Genomic DNA, 18,267 nt, shown 5'->3' with positions numbered 1-18,267 from the left:
GATACCAGATATATCTCTAATGACTTGTTTCCGAATTTGATAAATGTTTTCTTGGTGAGAGGAGTTTCCCCGAAAGATGATTTCATAACTCACTAGTGAATGGAAGTAGGCGGAATAAACTACCTTCTTCATTTTTAAATCACCTATTTCTGCTGTCTTGCGTACTGTAAATGTAGCTTAACGAAGGCATTTTATTAAGTCTAGAGTGTGAGTTTTCAAATTTAGGTTGTGGTCAGTTTGTAGCCCTAAAAAATAGTTAAAATGGCTCTGAGCACTATGGGACTTAAACCTAACTAACCTAAGGACATCATACACATCCATGCCCGAGGCAGGATTCGAACCTGCGTCCGTAGCGGTCGCGCGGTTCCAGACTGTAGCGCCTAGAACCACTCGGCCACTCCGGCAGGCTGTAGCCCTAAAAATCTGACACTGTCTACAGCTTTAATTTCATTGTTTGAATACATTATAGTTATAGGGTCCGTTATTCTTTCTGATGTACTAAACAGTATGTAATGGGTTGTGTCAAAATTCAGTGACAATCCATTTGCTGTGAACCACCCATTGATACTTAGAAATATTTCGTCATCTAATTGCTCAGTGAGATCTTGGGTACTATTTTTATACCAATACTTGTATCATCTGCAAATGAGCCAAAATATGTATTTTGTGACACTGCATATGGAAGGTCATTAATATATAATAGGAACAACGAGGGACCTAAAATAGGGTTTCTGGGGCACCCCTTATCTGATAGTCTCCTATTTTGAGTGACTATTGTCATGTGGTAAGCCTGATACAGACACACACACTGTTTTCTATTAAAAAATATAGGATGTGGACCATGAGCCTGCTACTCTTGTTATCCCATAATACTTTAGCCTTTGTGTAAGGATATCATGCTTAACACAATCAAAAGCTTTAACCAGATCATAGAATATTCCAAGTGGTAATAACTTTTGATTTATTGATTCTAATATATCATCTGTAAAAGTGAATATAGCTTGATCAGTTGACAGTCCTTTCCGAAATCCAAACTGATTGCGAATGAGAATATTTTTCTGTACTAAGTGTTTATAAAGTCTATTGTGCATAACCCTTTCAAACACTTTTGAAATTATAGTCAATAATGAAATGGAACAGAAGTTTTCCACTGATGATTTGTCTCCTTTTTTGTGTAATGGTTTGACATTAGCATATTTAAGTATAACTGGAGAAGTATCTCTGTGGAGTGATTCATTACATAAGTAACTCAGTATGTCACAAAGTTCCGAGGAGAAACATTTAATTATGGTAGTGCAGATTTAAGAGAGCTAATAATATTAGAAGTCTCTTTCGGTGAGGTAGGATATTGTTGAATTTTGTCAAACGTCTGCGGAAATGCATTTTTTAAATATTTTAAGCTGTCTTCTGAGGAACTATGCAAACCTAAGTTGCCTGCCACTGAAAGGAAAAAGTTGTTGAAAGTATCTGCAATTTTGGAGGTATCTCCAATCAACTCATTATTTGCCAGATAAGTTTTCCCTGTTTCACTTATCACTATGTTGCATATAGTTTTTATCGTGTTATTAGAGACATGTTCCGCAACAGCTGATCTGTCCATCTTCCCACTCCCACAGTTGCTGTTGTGTTCTTCTAATCGTTTTTTTTTTTGACAATTGTTTTTGTTGTACCTACGTACACCTGTCCACAACTACACAGAATCCTATAATTACGCCTTTTTTCCAGCGATTTGCGAGCATCTTGGCCAATTTTAGATAATCGTGTATCTTCTGGGTGGGTTTGTAGATTACCGCGATGTAACGTGTTGCCAAAAATTTTTCATATGCGTTCAGTACCGTCCTTAACGAAAGGCAGGAAAACTTTCGATTTCACAGGCGCTTGTGCATCGTTGTGATTTCTGCGCAGCGGTCTTAGATATTTATTTACCTCAGCGGACGAAAAACCATTCTTGAGCACTGCATTAGTGAGATGTTTTAATTCGATGTCAAGCAGATCTGGTTCACAAATGTTCCTTGCTCTGTCTGCCAACGTTTTTATGGTTGTTGTGGATGGCTGTTCATAATAGTCTGTGTTCGTGTGTTTTCGGTAAACTGTATGGCCTTGACTAGCATTCTCTTTCTTGAAACCTGTAATATCAAGCAAATTTAATCTCCTCCTTCATAGTGAGCTGAGTCCTCGTATTAATCCCGTTGACATGCTTGTGAAAACGACATAGTTCGTCTCTGCTATTCCCGCACAAAACAAGCGTATCATACAAAAAAATATGGAACCAGATATTATTGATAGGTTCCATTGAATGCTGCTCGGATTTTTGAATATAGAAATTCTCTATAATTCGGCTTAAGAAGTATCCCATAGACACGCCGTCAGTAAGTTCACAGAAGTCATCGCTCTATTTGAAATACATGATCGTGAGGCGAAATTTAAATAGTTTTGTAATATTGGGCTTTTCCGCCCATTCATTCCAGCTGTTGCAAACTGTCATCAAGCAAAACCATAGTAAAATGCAATACCACCTCAAAATTAAGTAATATGTCCTACTGGCTGTATCACTGTGCTGTTTAATATGCTGATAACATATGCCGTATTGTGACTGCGAAGGCTGGGAAAGATGGATCTCTTACTTGAAGACTGAGCATATAGAACATTGCAGGACGACCCAGCTGAACGGATAAAACGGAAGACCCTTTCACTGCTGAAGAAGAGTTCTTTACCTGACGACGTTCTCAAAAAACTTCGTCCTGGTGCGGGCGTGCCACCGAGATTATACGGTCTACCCAAGATTCATAAGAAAGGGGTCCCGCTTCGTCCGATCGTGAGTAATTTGGGTGCTCCTACCTACAATCTAGCCAAGTATTTAGCATCTGTTCTTGGCTCTCACGTCGGTAAATGCGAACATCACATTTCCAATTCTATTGTGTTTATTCAGCGATTGAAGTCCTTGCCTCTTAGTCCCTGGGATTTGCTTGTGAGCTTTGATGTCGTGTCGCTTTTTACCCGGGTTCCTCTGGAAGAATCCTTGCAATTAATTGGTGAGAAACTGGACGAGGAAACAACCAGGCTTTGCCGCCACGTGTTGACGTCGATGTACTTTTTATTCAATGACAAATATTTTGAACAGACTGACGGAGTGGCTATGGGGAGCCCACTGTCCCCAATAGTCGCCCATCTTTTTATGGAAGATTTCGAGGACATGGCGCTGAAGACGGCGTCCTTAAAACCAACCTCTTTTGGAGGTACGTTGACGATACGTTTATGGTGTGGCCTCATGGGAGAGAAGCTCTTGACCGCCTCCTAGATCATTTTAATTTCCTGCATCCTAGCATCAATTTTACAATGGAGGTGGAACGTGATGGAAAGCTTCCGTTTCTGGATGTTCTGGTGTACAGAAAGGATGATGGGACACTGGGACACAGTGTTTATCGAAAGCCTCCGCACACGGACCGTTACCTACATGCTTCTAGCTGTCACCCATCGTTCCAGCGTACGGGGAACCTGCGGACGTTGGCGAGAAGAGCTTTTGCCATTTCAGATGGAGAAAGCTTGACACAAGAATTCGACCATCTTAAGATTGTGTTCAAGCAGAATGGCTATACAGATAAACAGATCCGTCGTGCTTTCCAGTTTGGACCTTCGCCTGAACCACCAGCAGATACCTGCAAACCGGTGGCTTTTCTGCCTTTTGCTGGGAGCATTTCCTCGAAGATAGGATTGATTCTGAAAAGATATCATATCAAAAGTATTTTTCGTCCGCCAACCAAGATTAGAGCGCTCCTTGGCTCTGTTAAGGATGACTTGGCTTTGAGGAAGCCCGGTGTGTATAAGATCCCTTGCCACTGTGGGAAGGCTTATATTGGTCAGACAATCCGGACCATTCAGGACCGATGTGTTGAGCATCAGCGGCACACACGGCTGCTTCAACCTGAGAAATCTGCAGTGGCGGAACACTGTCTCACCGAGGGACACAGAATGCTATATGACGAGACACAAATGGTTGCCCCTGCATCTTGCTATTGAGACTGTGTTTTAAAAGAATCCATAGAGATTCGTTTATCTGACAATCTTATTAATAGAGACAAGGGTTATCTTTTAAGTAAGACCTGGGACCCGGTGTTATCTGACATTAAAAAACAACGGTCTGTGGTTCGATCGTCGGAATAAAAATTTTTTAATTTTTGACAGCGATATCGCGATTTCGCCTGTTTCCACCACTGGCGGTGGGGTATGTCTACTGCGCTAGAGGGCAGTTGCGGCACCTTCTCGCGTACGCGTTGTGGGTCTTCTGCGGCATATATAGGGGCCGCCGCTTGCGCTGGGAAGTCAGTTCCGGCGAGATCGTGCACCAGCATTCTCACATGAAGATGGCCGCCAGTTGGACCGCGGAAATATTGTATCATGAAGACGTTATGATCCGGCTCCATACCCGAGAAGAATATTATCATATGCCGTATTGTTGACATCAACTGTTTAAAAACTGACTCGCGATCACTTTCAAATAGAAGGGTGAGTTCTACACAGACGAATGGTGTGTCTATAGGGAGCCCTTTAATACCAGATATAGCGAATTTATTTATGGAGAAATTCGAGCAGCAGGCATTGGAAACAGCAAATAAAAACGGGAGATTTGGTTCCGTTACGTAGTTGATAGATTTGGTTTGTGGAGGCGTGATGGAGGAAGACTACGTCATTTTCACAAGCATCTCAACGAGATTAATCCGATGATTCAGTTCCCAATGGGGGAGGAGGTTGCTGGATCATTAAATTTGTTTGATGTGCTAATTTTCAAGAAAGTGGATGGTAGCGTAAGCCACACAGTTACCGAAAATGCTCGTTCACAGACTGTTACCTACACTGGGATTCGAACCACCACCCACAACAACAGCGAGGCAAAAGTGTTGACAGATAAAGCAAGAACATTTGTGAACTAGAGCTGCTTGATGCAGAATTAAAACACCTCGCAAATGCATTGCTTAAGAATGGTTATTCATCCGCTGAGGTAAAAAGAGAGGTAAGACCGCCGCACTAACATTGTAGTAATGCACAAGCGCCTCTGAAATCGAAAGTTGTCCTGCCTTTCGTTAAGGACGTTAGTGAACGCCTATGAAAAATCTTGGCATAACGGAACATCGCTGTAATCTACAAATCCAGCAGGAATTTGTAGAATTCTGAGTAGTTATGGGGAGGCGTACTTGGGTACAACAAAAACAAAGGTCAAGAAATGACTAGAAGATCACAAAGACAACCGCAGGAGGGGAGAGATGGACAGGTCAGCTGTTGCGGAACATACTTCGCAGCCAGGAGAGCACCACATTCATTTTTCTAGATCTGAAGTACTGGCAGCCACAAGCGGATACCATCCACGACTATACAGAGAGGTCATAGAAATCGTTAAATTTCAGTACGAAGGAGAAGGGCGGAAACTGAATGACACCATGGGCTGACAGCAACAGTGGATGACGGCAACCAACAACGCCGGGCTATTCAAAGCAGATGACGTCAGATCACTACTCATGAGCCCGCCTAAACGGAATTTTTCTACAGCAGTAGCGAGCGAGGGTGTGAAATGGACATTCAAAGAACCTACGATCCCCCTTGAAAATGTCCACCGCACATGGGGAAGAAAGTTGGGTTTTAATGGAAAACCCATTTGACCATAACTTAATAGCCCAGAATATTTTATTAATTGTGACATTCCCAACCGTGAAAGTTTGCATTTTACATATTTTGAGAGATGAAACAGGTGTCCACTGCTACGTTTTCTGATGTCACAGTTGGCGTCTGTGTCAACACCTGTTATTTTGTGCGTATTGGAAACAGCACGGCTTGTGTGCCTACAAGGCCTCGAAAAAAAAAGAAAAAAAAAAGCAACAGCCGCAGTATTGGGTGTCTTGCAATGCCGCCCCATTTCGGCTGCTGCAGCGAAATGTTTTCCCAGGTCTAACTGATACCGATCTTGCACAAAGGTTCCCAGGAAACAATGTGATGACCCCTGCTGAAACTTCTCCATGGCTGAAAATAATTGTCAGTGCCTTGGTACGTCGCAACTCGGCGAAAGCAGCTGTAAAATGTTCTGCCTTTGGCCTCTGGGACAATACGATGTGAGCCGCGCAGGGTAGCCGTTTGGTCTGGGGCGCCTCGTCACAGTTCGGGCGCCTCACCCCGTCAAAGGTTCTAGTCCTCCCTCGGACATGAGTGAGTGTGTGTGTGCGTTATCCTTGCGTAAGCTAGTTTAAGTTAGATTAAGTAGTATGTAATCCTAGGGACCGGTGACCTCAGCAGTTTGGCCCCATAGGAACTTACCACAAATTTCCAATTACAATACGCTGCTGCCCGCTCAGGGCTTGCCACTTCCCTGTGGCTTAGGTCGAGACCTCTGCCTTTGCTTCCACTGTGCGAAAGCATTGGCCAGAATCTCTTTTCGCTTTGTCAACACCTGCTATTACGACCCACTGTGTTCTCTGACCTGTCACCAACAAACCTACTCTGCCATAGCTGTGGCTGTTCCACAAAACAAGCGCTAAGTTCCACGACCACAAAAACATCATGCTGAATTTAGTATAACAATCAGTGTCAACCCTCTCTAATAGTCTCAATGACCATAGATCCTATCGAACCTACTGACAGTACCCTAATTGTATATGTCTGCTCGACTGAATAAATAAAGTAGAACGATGGGTCCAAAGTACTTGCTGTCTTGCAACCTCTATCAGAGTCTCGGCGATAGGCTGTTGGGTGGTGGGAACAGGCTTCTCTTGAATTCTGGGAACAGAAAAAAGTTCGGTGTACTCATATTGGTATGTACAGTGGCTGCAGCAAGGTTTCAGCTCCTAGCTGGCCCAGGTAGGTGATTACAACGAAGGTGGTGTGAGTTGGATTGTTGTCATGGTGAAGCTTCCAGCAGGAGCGTTGTCATGGTGGAGCTTCCAGCACTTGTCAACTTCCAAACGTTTCTGTTTGACCGCTCTGTACAGGCGTGCAAGGACTTCTTTGCAGAGAACGGCGGAAAAGATTCTTTCCAGAGATACAAATTCTTTGTTTTTTCACTTTGGCAACATTTTTGTCCAAATCACTAGTTGAAGGACGTCCAGATCGCTCCATGTCTTCAGCAACCTCCTGTCCATTCTTGAACTCATTGAACAACTGGAAAACCTGGGGCCTTGGCGCATATCACTGGCCATCTCAAGTGTTCAAGAGTGATGCACTTATTTCTAAGTACGAACAATGCACTATGCTGTGAATGCACTATGTCAGATTGATAGCCCTCCTACTGAGCGGTACTGTGAGGACCGTAGAAAGGAACAAACAAAATGATGATTTCTCAGTGTGTCTTTTTTCTTTCTTTATTAAAAAACTGTATTTGTAATCACTGTAGATTAGTAAGCTGCTGGATTATGGTAATGGGGACGTATTTCTGTTTAAGAATCTAACACAACACACACTAAGCTACGATGATCACAGGTTTTTATTATGTATTTTTTCACATTAGATCCACAGCTACTGGCACTGTCAGGAAAGAAGGACGCGGCGCAACTGTTGTCTCTCTCTGAGATGTGTGTGTGTGTGTGTGTGTGTGTGTTTGTGTTTGTGTTTGTGTAGGCAACCCCAACACTTATTAACTCCTCGGAGGGACGCAGAGAGTGGGGATCCTTAGGTACATAGGACGTTACTAAGATACGTAGCGATGACTCATGATCATTGCCTGTTGTGTTTTGCTGGAGCTCTCAACGTAGGTGCAAACGCTGCGGCTCTCTATGGCCTGATGCTATAATACACATGCTAGAGGCAGTGGCCATTGTGGCGCCGCTGAAGCGCTTGTCCAGTTCCTCCTAGACTTGTGTAGTGTACTAACTGTTCAGTCTAGTATTTTTTACATGCGGCTTCTTCAAAAGTGGAAGAAAGAGAGGTTAAATTAATGTAAATAGGAATATGGGCGTGCTGTTGTTTCTGATGTGTGGGCACCTTTCTCCCTCCCTCTCTCTCTCTCTCTCTCTCTCTCTCTCTCTCTCTCTCTCTCTCTCTCACACACACACACACACACACACACACACACACACACACACACACACACACTCCAGCGAGCTGTTCACATTTTTGTAAATCATTTTAATGGGAACGTGAGGAAATTCAGAACGATTTTGCAGGAATTATATATGCAGGGTGTCCTATTTATCTTTACCATCCGAAATAGCTGTTTGTCCAGATGAAAATTACAAAAAGTTTCAAGCAAATGTTCTTTAGCCGTCAAGGGGACATCAATCATCATAATTGCCTTTGTTGTAGCTTTGTTTTTTACAAAGATATGAACAGCGGTATGACTTTTTTATAAGGCACTCTGTATTATTTTTTTCGGTACTTCATTTCCTCTCCTAAAGACCTATTCAAAAATGTGTCACAGTCTACCATTCACTGAAACACAACATTATTAATTACATAACACAACATTGACGTTGACGCTCCCAGCGCTTAGCGCAGGTACTCCGGGTAATGGAACACATCCACGTTCTGACGTTGACAGAGGACAAATGTAAACATAAGTAGAATGCACACCCGTCATTCCGTCAACCATCGTCAGTTGAAGAGTTGTGTGAATAGGATGTACACCAACGAAGAGAAGGTAGAAATACTACTCTTCTATGGGGAATGTAAGTTAGCAGAACAATAATTGCAATACTGTACATTTAGTACAGTAGTTTAGTCCATCTAAATACTGTTGTGTAGAGTAGGCATACAGTAAAGGCTGTCCTTCCTAAAAACTGCATCGACATCACGTTTCTTTTATTGTTGTTGTTGAAAGGTACAGTAGTTTAGTCCATCTAAATACTGTTGTGTAGAGTAGACATACAGTAAAGGCTGTCCTTCCTAAAAACTGCATCGACATCACGTTTCTTTTATCGTTGTTGTTGAAAGGTGAAATGCTACGTATGCAGCGGAACTGTACAGAGAGCGATATCCTGACAAGAACCCACCTTCCTCACGTATGTTTTCTCGTCTTGTTGCGACGGTTCAGGAAACGGGAAGTTTCAACCCACTACAACGCAATCGTTGTATCATTCGCACAGACGAAGCTGCCGAAGTTACTGTTCTCGCTTCCGTTGCTGTGAATCCACATGTGAGCACACGACAGCTTGAACACGAGATGGGCATTCCTAAAACCAGTGTACATCGTGTTCTCACACGTCACCGGCACCATCCTTACCATGTACACCTACATCATGAGTTGCATGGGAATGATTTGCAGAATCGTGCACAGTTCTGTCAGTGGGCACTGCAGCAAATCCTCTCCAGTCCGAACTTCTTCTCCAATCTTCTATTTACCGATGAATGTTCCTTCTCAAACAGAAGACAGGTAAATACAAGGAACATGCATTATTGGTCCAGCGACAACCCACGATGGCGTAGACAGGTGGAACATCAGCGTCAATGGAGAGTTAACGTCTCGTGTGGGATGCTTGGTACTACAATTATTGGCCCTTATTTCTTCAATGGTAGTCTAAACGGCACAGAGTATGCCAACTTCCCTAGACGAATTCTTCTTCCTCTTCTGGATGAAGTGCCGCTAAGAACCAGAGTGCTTATGTGGTGTCAACAAGATGGATGTCGAGCACATAATGCCTTGTGTGTACGTCGTGTTCTGAACCGAGGGTATCCTGCCAGATGGATTGGTCGAGGAGGAACAGTTACTTGGTGTGCTAGGTCCCCTGATTTAAATCCTCTGGACTTTTTTCTTTGGGGATGCATTAAAAACGTTGTCTATTGCAATGTCTTTCCTTCATTAAATGCACAGTGTATCGGTGTCCAGGGTCACCAATTTGAGCACCTTTGAATGTTCTACTCCTGGGCAATGGTCCAGGAGGGTCAATATCACTTTTGTATTATGTTTTTACTTGGTTAGCATTTGTTTTCTGACAGCTCCAGCGAGTGGACGAGTTTGTGATCTAAGGCTCAAAGTCAATGTTGTGTTATGTAATTAATAATGTTGTGTTTCAATGAATGGTTCACTGTGATACATTTTTGAATAGGTCTTCAGGACAGGAAATGAATTACCGAAAAAAATAATACAAAAAAATGGTTCAAATGGCTCTGAGCACTATGGGACTCAACTGCTGTGGTCATTAGTCCCCTAGAACTTAGAACTACTTAAACTTAACTAACCTAAAGACATCACACACATCCATGCCCGAGGCAGGATTCGAACCTGCGACCGTAGCAGTCGCTCGAAAAATAATACAGGGTACCATTTAAAAAAGTTATACCACTGTTCATATCTTTGTAAAAAACAAAGCTACAACAAAGGCAATTATGCTGATTGATGTCCTCATGACGGCTAAAGAGCATTTGCTTGAAACATTTTGTAATTTGTATCTGGACAAACAGTTATTTAGGGTGGTCAAGATAAATTGGACACCCTGTATATGTCACTAATTTACAATCAATCAATCTGTTCCGAAATATTTTGCAAATAATAGGTTTCTCTACGCCTTAAATGGATCTGAATCACATTCAATCCTATAGAAGCAATAACTTGCATGTGAATTCCGCTTCTACGGATTTTATACTTACGAGACTTAACATTTGTAGACTTTACTTCGGTTGCACCGGAATTTCTAGATTGTTCTGACTGACTCATATTTACACTTCGCTCGTGTGGCTCAAAAATGGTTCAAATGGCTCTGAGCACTATGGGACTTAGCATCTGTGGTCATCAGTCCCCTAGAACTTAGAACTACTTAAACCTAACTAACCTAAGGACATCACACACATCCATGCCCGAGGCAGGATTCGAACCTGCGACTGTAGCAGTCGCGCGGTTCCGGACTGAGCGCCTAGAACCGCTAGACCACCGCGCCCGGCACTTCGCTCATGTAAGCAGTCTACAAAATCATAGGATGCAGCTCTGACATACTGGTGCCAGCGACACAATCTGTCTGTCACGATCGCTAATATACAGCAATTTAATGACGCTTCCTTATTTAATCTAAATGGACGTATCGCCTGAAGTTCATTCCGGTACTGCTTCTCCATACATGTCAACGATTAATACCGTTCCTTCCAAACATATGAACGTTAATAGGAGCGTCAGTGATTCCACTCGTACCACGTATGCTGAACTAGTACCAAGACAATGAATATTCTCTACTTCAGTTATTACGTCAAAGTCGCTATCAAGTGCCACGCCTACATACACACACTTAGATCTACTAGCAGTCAAATTATAGGGCGTTGACGAATACCATTATCCTGGAACAACCAAACTATGGCGCCGTGAATTGAGGAAGCTCTAATGACTGCTGCTATTGCTGCGGCGTACAGAATACTCAAATGGCTGGTCCGAGAAGTCGGGAAGGCCGACTGTGGGTTGCTGTTACTGTGGTGGCGCAGCCAATAGTAACTCGAACAGCTGGGTGTCTTGGTCCAACATTTCTGATAGCATCGGATTGGGGGTCTGTTGCGCTGTTGAAAAATAACAGAACTTAAGTACAAACGCAGAGGATGTACTAATAATAATAATAATAAAAATAATAATAATAACAATAATAAATATAGATGGGTGAATAAATACTTACTTTTGACTGTGCAGTGTTCTTATCACTGTGGTGTTAGTGGTACAATAGTTAATGGGGGGGGGGGGGGGGGTAGGGGTGTGTAAGTGGGTGACATGGAGCAGAACAGCAGGCTAAGTGCAGAACACTACATCAATTTGCATAATTTTTAAGTAAAACACAGTTCAATAGTTTAAGGGGGTGGGTGACAAAGAAGAATGACTCAGAAATGGCGTTCGAAAGCATGTGAAATTCGAAATATGTAGCAGAAAACGGTGGGAGGACATAACTAATTACTTAATTTGGTATCAAAGGCGGTACAATAGTTTAAGGGAAGTAGTGGGGTGACATGGAAAACCACTTAACAGAACAATAGGTTAAGTGAGACTTATGTCCATCCTATCCAGCACAGGCTGCATCCTCTTCCAGCCAATGCTAGGGGAGGAGGTGGCTGTCTGATAACTTAGGTTAGCAGAGGTGGCCCAAGTGCCTTTTTTCCCGCCATTTTCTTACATTAGTGGAGGTAGTCGTGGTATGTTGCATTGTCCTGATGGAACTTGAATTTCCCGCTATTTTCTGGGGGAGTGGTGGGGGGGGGGGTATGGGAAGGAATTTACCATTGGGTGAGAGGTTAATTAATTGATCAATTTAATTAAATAGTCAGTGAAATTGATAGTATCGACAGGGTCTATTCCAATAACTCAGACCTGAAAGTGTGCCTGTAGCAGTGAGGAGGGAGGGGGGTTGGGGGAGAGGGGGTGGGGGAACAATAGGTTAAGTGCCTGTCAGTCAAAGGAAGGATCCTTTAGCAGAACAATAGGCTATGTACCTATCAATCAAAGGAGAACAATAGGTTTTCCCCTGAGTGTATACCTGCCCCTGATGTAGGAAACCCGCACTAACAAAATGTGCTTGTACGAATGTAGCCCTACTACTGCAGCTCACTTGGCACTCATCGTTTTGTGGCAGATTCTCGCTACATTAGATGCACAAGAGACCGCGAATCATGTGTAGTGACAATTTATATAATGGATTCTGCTCTGACTAAGCGCAAACACAGAAGAGGTATCATCTACAATACGAGCAACAGAAGATAAACACGAGCTGGCGACATGCATGTAACAGGAATAGAAAATGTACACAAATTAAGATTGAATGTTGAAGATAGTGGAAAGAATGTTAATAAGAAATTAATTAAGAAGAAAAAGTGTCTTTGAGTGTATTCGACAGTAGAGGAAGAAATGAAAGACCATACCAGAAAGATGAAAAATGGGTATATGTAATTCCTTTGTTCATTTTGACAAACAACTTCTTGTAAGGCCACAAAAAATAAAAACTAGTATATAAGAACATGAGAAATCCAATTGCGAAGACATAATAGACGTAAGAATAGATGGACCAAGGAAAAGGAAGAACAAAATGGTTCAAATGGTTCTGAGCACTATGGGACTCAACTGCTGTGGTCATTAGTCCCCTAGAACTTAGAACTACTTAAACCTAACTAACCTAAGGACATCACACACATCCATGCCCGAGGCAGGATTCGAACCTGCGACCGTAGCAGTCGCACGGTTCCGGACTGCGCGCCTAGAACCGCGAGACCACCGCGGCCGGCAAGGAAGAACATGGGAGAAGAAAAGAATATGTAAAGGTTGTTTCATCACAGTTTTCAACCAAATTTTTCATTTTCTTTTGTGCTCACTTAGCAGAGAAAGAACTGTCGTTTGTTTTGTTTGTTGTTAGAAAAGAAGCCGGAAGTACACGACACAATTTCTTGTTGCTGCAGTAAACATAAAGAAAACAGTGAAGAGATGCTGAAAAAGAAGACATATAAAAACCGAAAACATACCACACTCAGGAGTTATGATTTTAAACTCGCAGCAACAATGTTTCAGCCTGTGACTAATAGAAACAGTCACATTTTGCTGCATGTTCCGTATGTTTCAGTGTTGAACTTCTGTCAACTTTGGTTGTAACTGATTATGCCATCCCAAAGTAAAATAATGAATCAGACTCTTATTATGAAAGACTTGGTGGTGTTGGAAGGATTATTGGAAAATATAATGCAGGTGTAAAGAAAACCGCGTACAGTACCCTAGTGTAACCCATTCCAGTTTATTATTCCAGCGTCTGGAGTCCTTATAAAGTACCGTAGGTGTGAAAGCAGACATAGAACGAATTAAGGGTCGCGCTGATAGGATTGTAACAAGGCAGACGAAAGGACAACAGACGTGCTCAGTAAACGTAACTGGGAATCTTTGTCTGAAAGACGACGTTGGGTAAATTTACAGAATTAAAATCTGTAATACTGGAGCAAAGCACTGTCCGCCATAAACTATATTTCCCATTCTCTTGTAAACTCCTCGTCTTTGTTTTGCTATCCTTCAGTCTCATCATCCACGCGGAGTGGCCGTGTGGTCTGGCAGGCCTTGCCACGGTTCGCGCAGCTCCCCCTATCAGAGGTTCGAGTCCTCCCTCGAGCATGGGAGTGTGTATTGTCCTTAGCGTAAGTTAGTTTAACTTTTATTAAGTATTGTGTAAGCCTAGGGAACGATGGCCTCAGCAGTTTGATCCCATAGAAATTTACCACAAATTCCCCCCCCTCCCCCCCCCCCCCCCGCCAAAAAAGATTTCAGTGTAATCCTATCCTTTCCATCCTGGAGGCTAACCAGTACTATTTCAGCCTTACCGTAGCCACATACTATTTTCAGTTACATATTTGGGGAAATGTCGGTTGATAAGCAATACTTCACTTGTTGGTCAGCCTTTGAAAGAAAATTCTCTTATTTAGTATTAGTCACTTGGCATATGTAAATGCGAGGCATGTTTTTGACCTATAAGACATGATTTTCCTCTCAGAACACACTAATGGAAGAGGCCAGGGAATCGCTAATATTGCTGTCAGGTACCCTTTAACATGCACTGTAAAATGACTTTCAATGTATTTTATAAATGCAGCGCTGTACTCTTTTTGTAACAACATTCGAAAGCTCTTGAAAACACGAATGTAGTAAAGGAACGCCTGTTACTGTAGGCGCTGAAATTTTGGTGGCTATATCGGAGAAGGATACTCAAATTTAAAGACACGGCAGCCGGAATAGGCTATTGCGATGTAAACACCTCCAGATGGGGGTTCTCTCGAAGCGTTACAACATATAATCTATGTACTGGTAGAAGTAGCATAGGTCATCTTTCAAAGAAAGACGTAATTTCCTATGAAATTAATTGCACCTAAAAGTGACACTGCACCAGAAACAGGATTTTCCATTTAGGAGTTCATCGTCTTAAATTCTAATTGTGTTATATAGAGCATGTTTTCAGTGCATCGAAGTTTCAGGTCTCTAGTGCTTGAAGTTATTTCTTTGTATAGGAACTCTAATCTCTGACGTAGTTTACTCCGAAGCCGTAAGTTATGAACCAATTGCTGCAACGCCTTTGTTCTTCCCTAGTTGATTTCTTCGGCTATTGCTGCACGTAACCACCGCCTTTTCCTCTGTTTGTCGTAGCGAAGAACAGGAGGACCAAGCGGGAATCTGAACTGAGGTAGAGTGCAGTGTGATGGAAGACGAGCGGACGGCTACTCGGTCCGGTTCCCACCTGCGCAACCCGCAGGTGCTCCACAAACGGCGCGGGCCCGCCGGCCGCTAGGGTTATTATCCTCTGGCCGCCCGCCCGCCCGCTTGGCACCGTTTCAATTCCGGCCAGCCGCTCGCGAATCCCTCTTTTTATTCTATTTCATTTTATTCGCGAGTGCCGCGGCCCGTCCACCGTCCCCCTTCCTTTGCCCTCTCCCGCCCCCCCCCCCCCCCCCAAGACCCGCTCAGCTCCTTTCACCCGCTCGCGCCGTCCGGTTCAACGGCCTCTCACCATTTCTGCTCGCGAATTTTAGTTACGCAATGTGCCGCACACTGGCGCCACGGTCGCCTGTGACACCGCCGGCGGTCGCTAGGTGGAGCGCGCGTACAGTTTCTGCTTCCCAGAGGCCGCGGGACAGGAAATTTCGCGACGCGAAATATGTGGGTCACGGCGAACTGGCGCTTCGGAGTGGGAGAAGAGCGGCCAACGGCGGGTGGCCTGGCTGCGACGGCGACGCCGACTCTGCCCCTCTGCCTGCCGTCACCGCTATCGCCGTCGTCGTTCCACTCGATGCGAAAAGAAATTTCGCAACGAGGACGCTAGCCGCCCCCTTCCCCTGTGCCCCCGTTCCGCTCCCCTTCTCTGTGCCCCCTCCCGCGGCGTTCGCGAACTTCTCCTCTGGTCGTGCGATTACCGCAGCGCGACGCACCGACCCGCCTGCCTGTCTCTCTCTCCGCGTGGCGCAGTTTTAAAGCCCGGCGGACCGTCGGCCGTTTAAAGAGCGGCACCGCCGGCTGCCGGTCATTCCCTTTTGTTTTTTCGCCTTCCTTTCCTCTCCAGTCGCATTTTTCTTTGTTTGCCCTCTTCCACACCGTAAGCGCTCGTCAGCGAAATGGCAGAGGGCGAGAAAGCGCGCTCGGGGCGAGCCAAGTGTCAGCGAGTAATGACGACAGCGGAAACAGCAAAGCTAGCTAGCGGCGGTGGCTCCATATGGCAGCCAGTAGGTAGGCGTGCACGCTATCGCACGGTGCAGTGAGTGAGTGAGTGCTGTGTGGTGTGGTGAGCAGTGTCGTGCCGTGCTGTGCGCCGCTCCCCGACCGTCACACGACTCGTCGCTCGCCGATTTAAAGGAACGCCGTCGAGGAAAGGGCGAGGGGACACGTGTGTGGGAATGGTGGTCACTGCTTGTGCATCTTGACGCGAGTGCGTGTGGCGCGCCCCCGGCCCTGCGGAACTGGTATGCTAATTTTCTTGTCTCTCCCTCTGTGCCTGTCTTCCCTTTTTTTTACGATCTGGAGAGGGGAATGACCTGTCGGTGGACGTGCTCCATCAGTGAGTACAGTTTTCCGTGGAAAGCAGTTCACTCAAAACAAAACAAAACGAGAAGAAAAGATACAAAGGGAACGCGAGATGCATCGAATCATTTCTGCGTGGTATTGTCCAGAGCGTGAGCTACTGATTCCTGGAAGCTTTTCAGAAACTTCCAGGTTCTCACTCAATTTCCAGTTGTTGCGGGTCTGCATATCGACAGCCCATGATACAATCTTAGCTCTACACAGAAAACACGTTTTATAGACATCGTGCTCTTTTCTGGAGAGAAGTAAAAGCGCGCAGAAAACGTTTGTCCAGCGAGTAGCTTCCCCAGAGTTGTAATCAAGTTGTGTGAAAATCAGTTAATGAAAACTATGAATTATGCAGCACTAAGGCCAACGCTTTTTCCATGTAGATTATTAAATACTGGAAGTTTTCTGTTGTTACTCTGTATAAGCGAAAACAAACTATGACCCTCGTATTCCCTTCAATGATACTGTACGATCATCTGTAAGTGACAGATAGCGTTCGCAGAATCAGTAGACATAACAAACAAAAAATCGGTTCTGTGAATGACATCCTCCTTAAAATCTAAATTCCTAAAGTATTTCAGTGGCTATGGCGTTTAATAAATATATTCGTGAGTTATCAGCTGTTTTAACTAAATAGCCACCACGCTTTCGCTTAAAATATTATTTGCGAAAATTAGACTTCATAAAAATGTGTATATAAATTTTAAATATCTGAAGTCGAAGCAGGTAGCCTGAAATGGACAGCGTGATGCAATGGCCACAATTAATGACAGAAAGTGGTTTTCGACGTATTCTTCCCGTGTGTGTCATTCAGTTACTGTTACTTTTGATAACAGTTGTCGATGTCAGTCTTTCAACTTTGACTTTATGCCTCTTTCCGAGCGTCCTTCGAGAGCAATAGAAGAAATATTACTTTACAGGAGTGAATTATGAGAGGTGTTTAAAGTTTTGGATGTCGTATTATGGTTAACAAAGTAATGAAAACTCAACAGGTAAAACGTATTAAAATTGTTCAAGTAAATCTGTTAACAGTTGCTGTTACCAAGTAGTGCCCATCGAAACGAGCAGTTGTAGTTGAGAGACGCATTATACGATTGTGACTTATTTGGAACTGATCTGAGTCACTACTTTAACAGAGGAACTGTTTGTATCAACTCCACTACTCATTCTTTGAAGTGACTTCTGCATAACGACGAATACAAATATTTTTGTTTCGTTTTTTGGTCTCTTATTGACGAGATCGTAGTAATATACTAAAAGCCAACAAACATGGCGAATACAAAATATTGATATCTTAATTCCCTGTTTATTTTACACGCAAATAAAAGGTAAAGATAACTGAAGACTGCATTGGCATTTCAATCACGCAATTCAGATACGCAAGGAAACCGACATGCGATGACAGTGTGTCTAATACTGTGTGACATGAGACAGAAGACAATAACGCTGTTTCTGAAAATGGTACAAACCAGAAGTATTAACAGAAAAGTGAAAGGTAAAATAAAAGAACATCATACTGACGCACTGTAAACTTTACTGGTTGTGGCACAGACCAGAGCCATGAGGAAAAAATGAGAGACAAGTATAAAATTATATATAACAATACTTTGCTCTGTTTCTCGTAGATTTCAACATATGGTGTTAGCCATTATATTACTGTTACTGTTGCTTCTTTAGTTGATATTTCTCAAAGATATTTTGTTGTCTTCTGGACAAAAGACGGTAGCTTTACAGACATCTTGCTTACTTTCAAATTTTTTCAGGCATAAAATACAGGTAATAAAGGGTTATCTACAACTAATACGGAA

This window comes from Schistocerca gregaria, chromosome 8 (genome assembly GCF_023897955.1).
Source record: "Schistocerca gregaria isolate iqSchGreg1 chromosome 8, iqSchGreg1.2, whole genome shotgun sequence".
Classification (NCBI taxonomy): Eukaryota; Metazoa; Arthropoda; class Insecta; order Orthoptera; family Acrididae; genus Schistocerca; species Schistocerca gregaria.
This window is presented reverse-complemented; position numbering follows the sequence as displayed.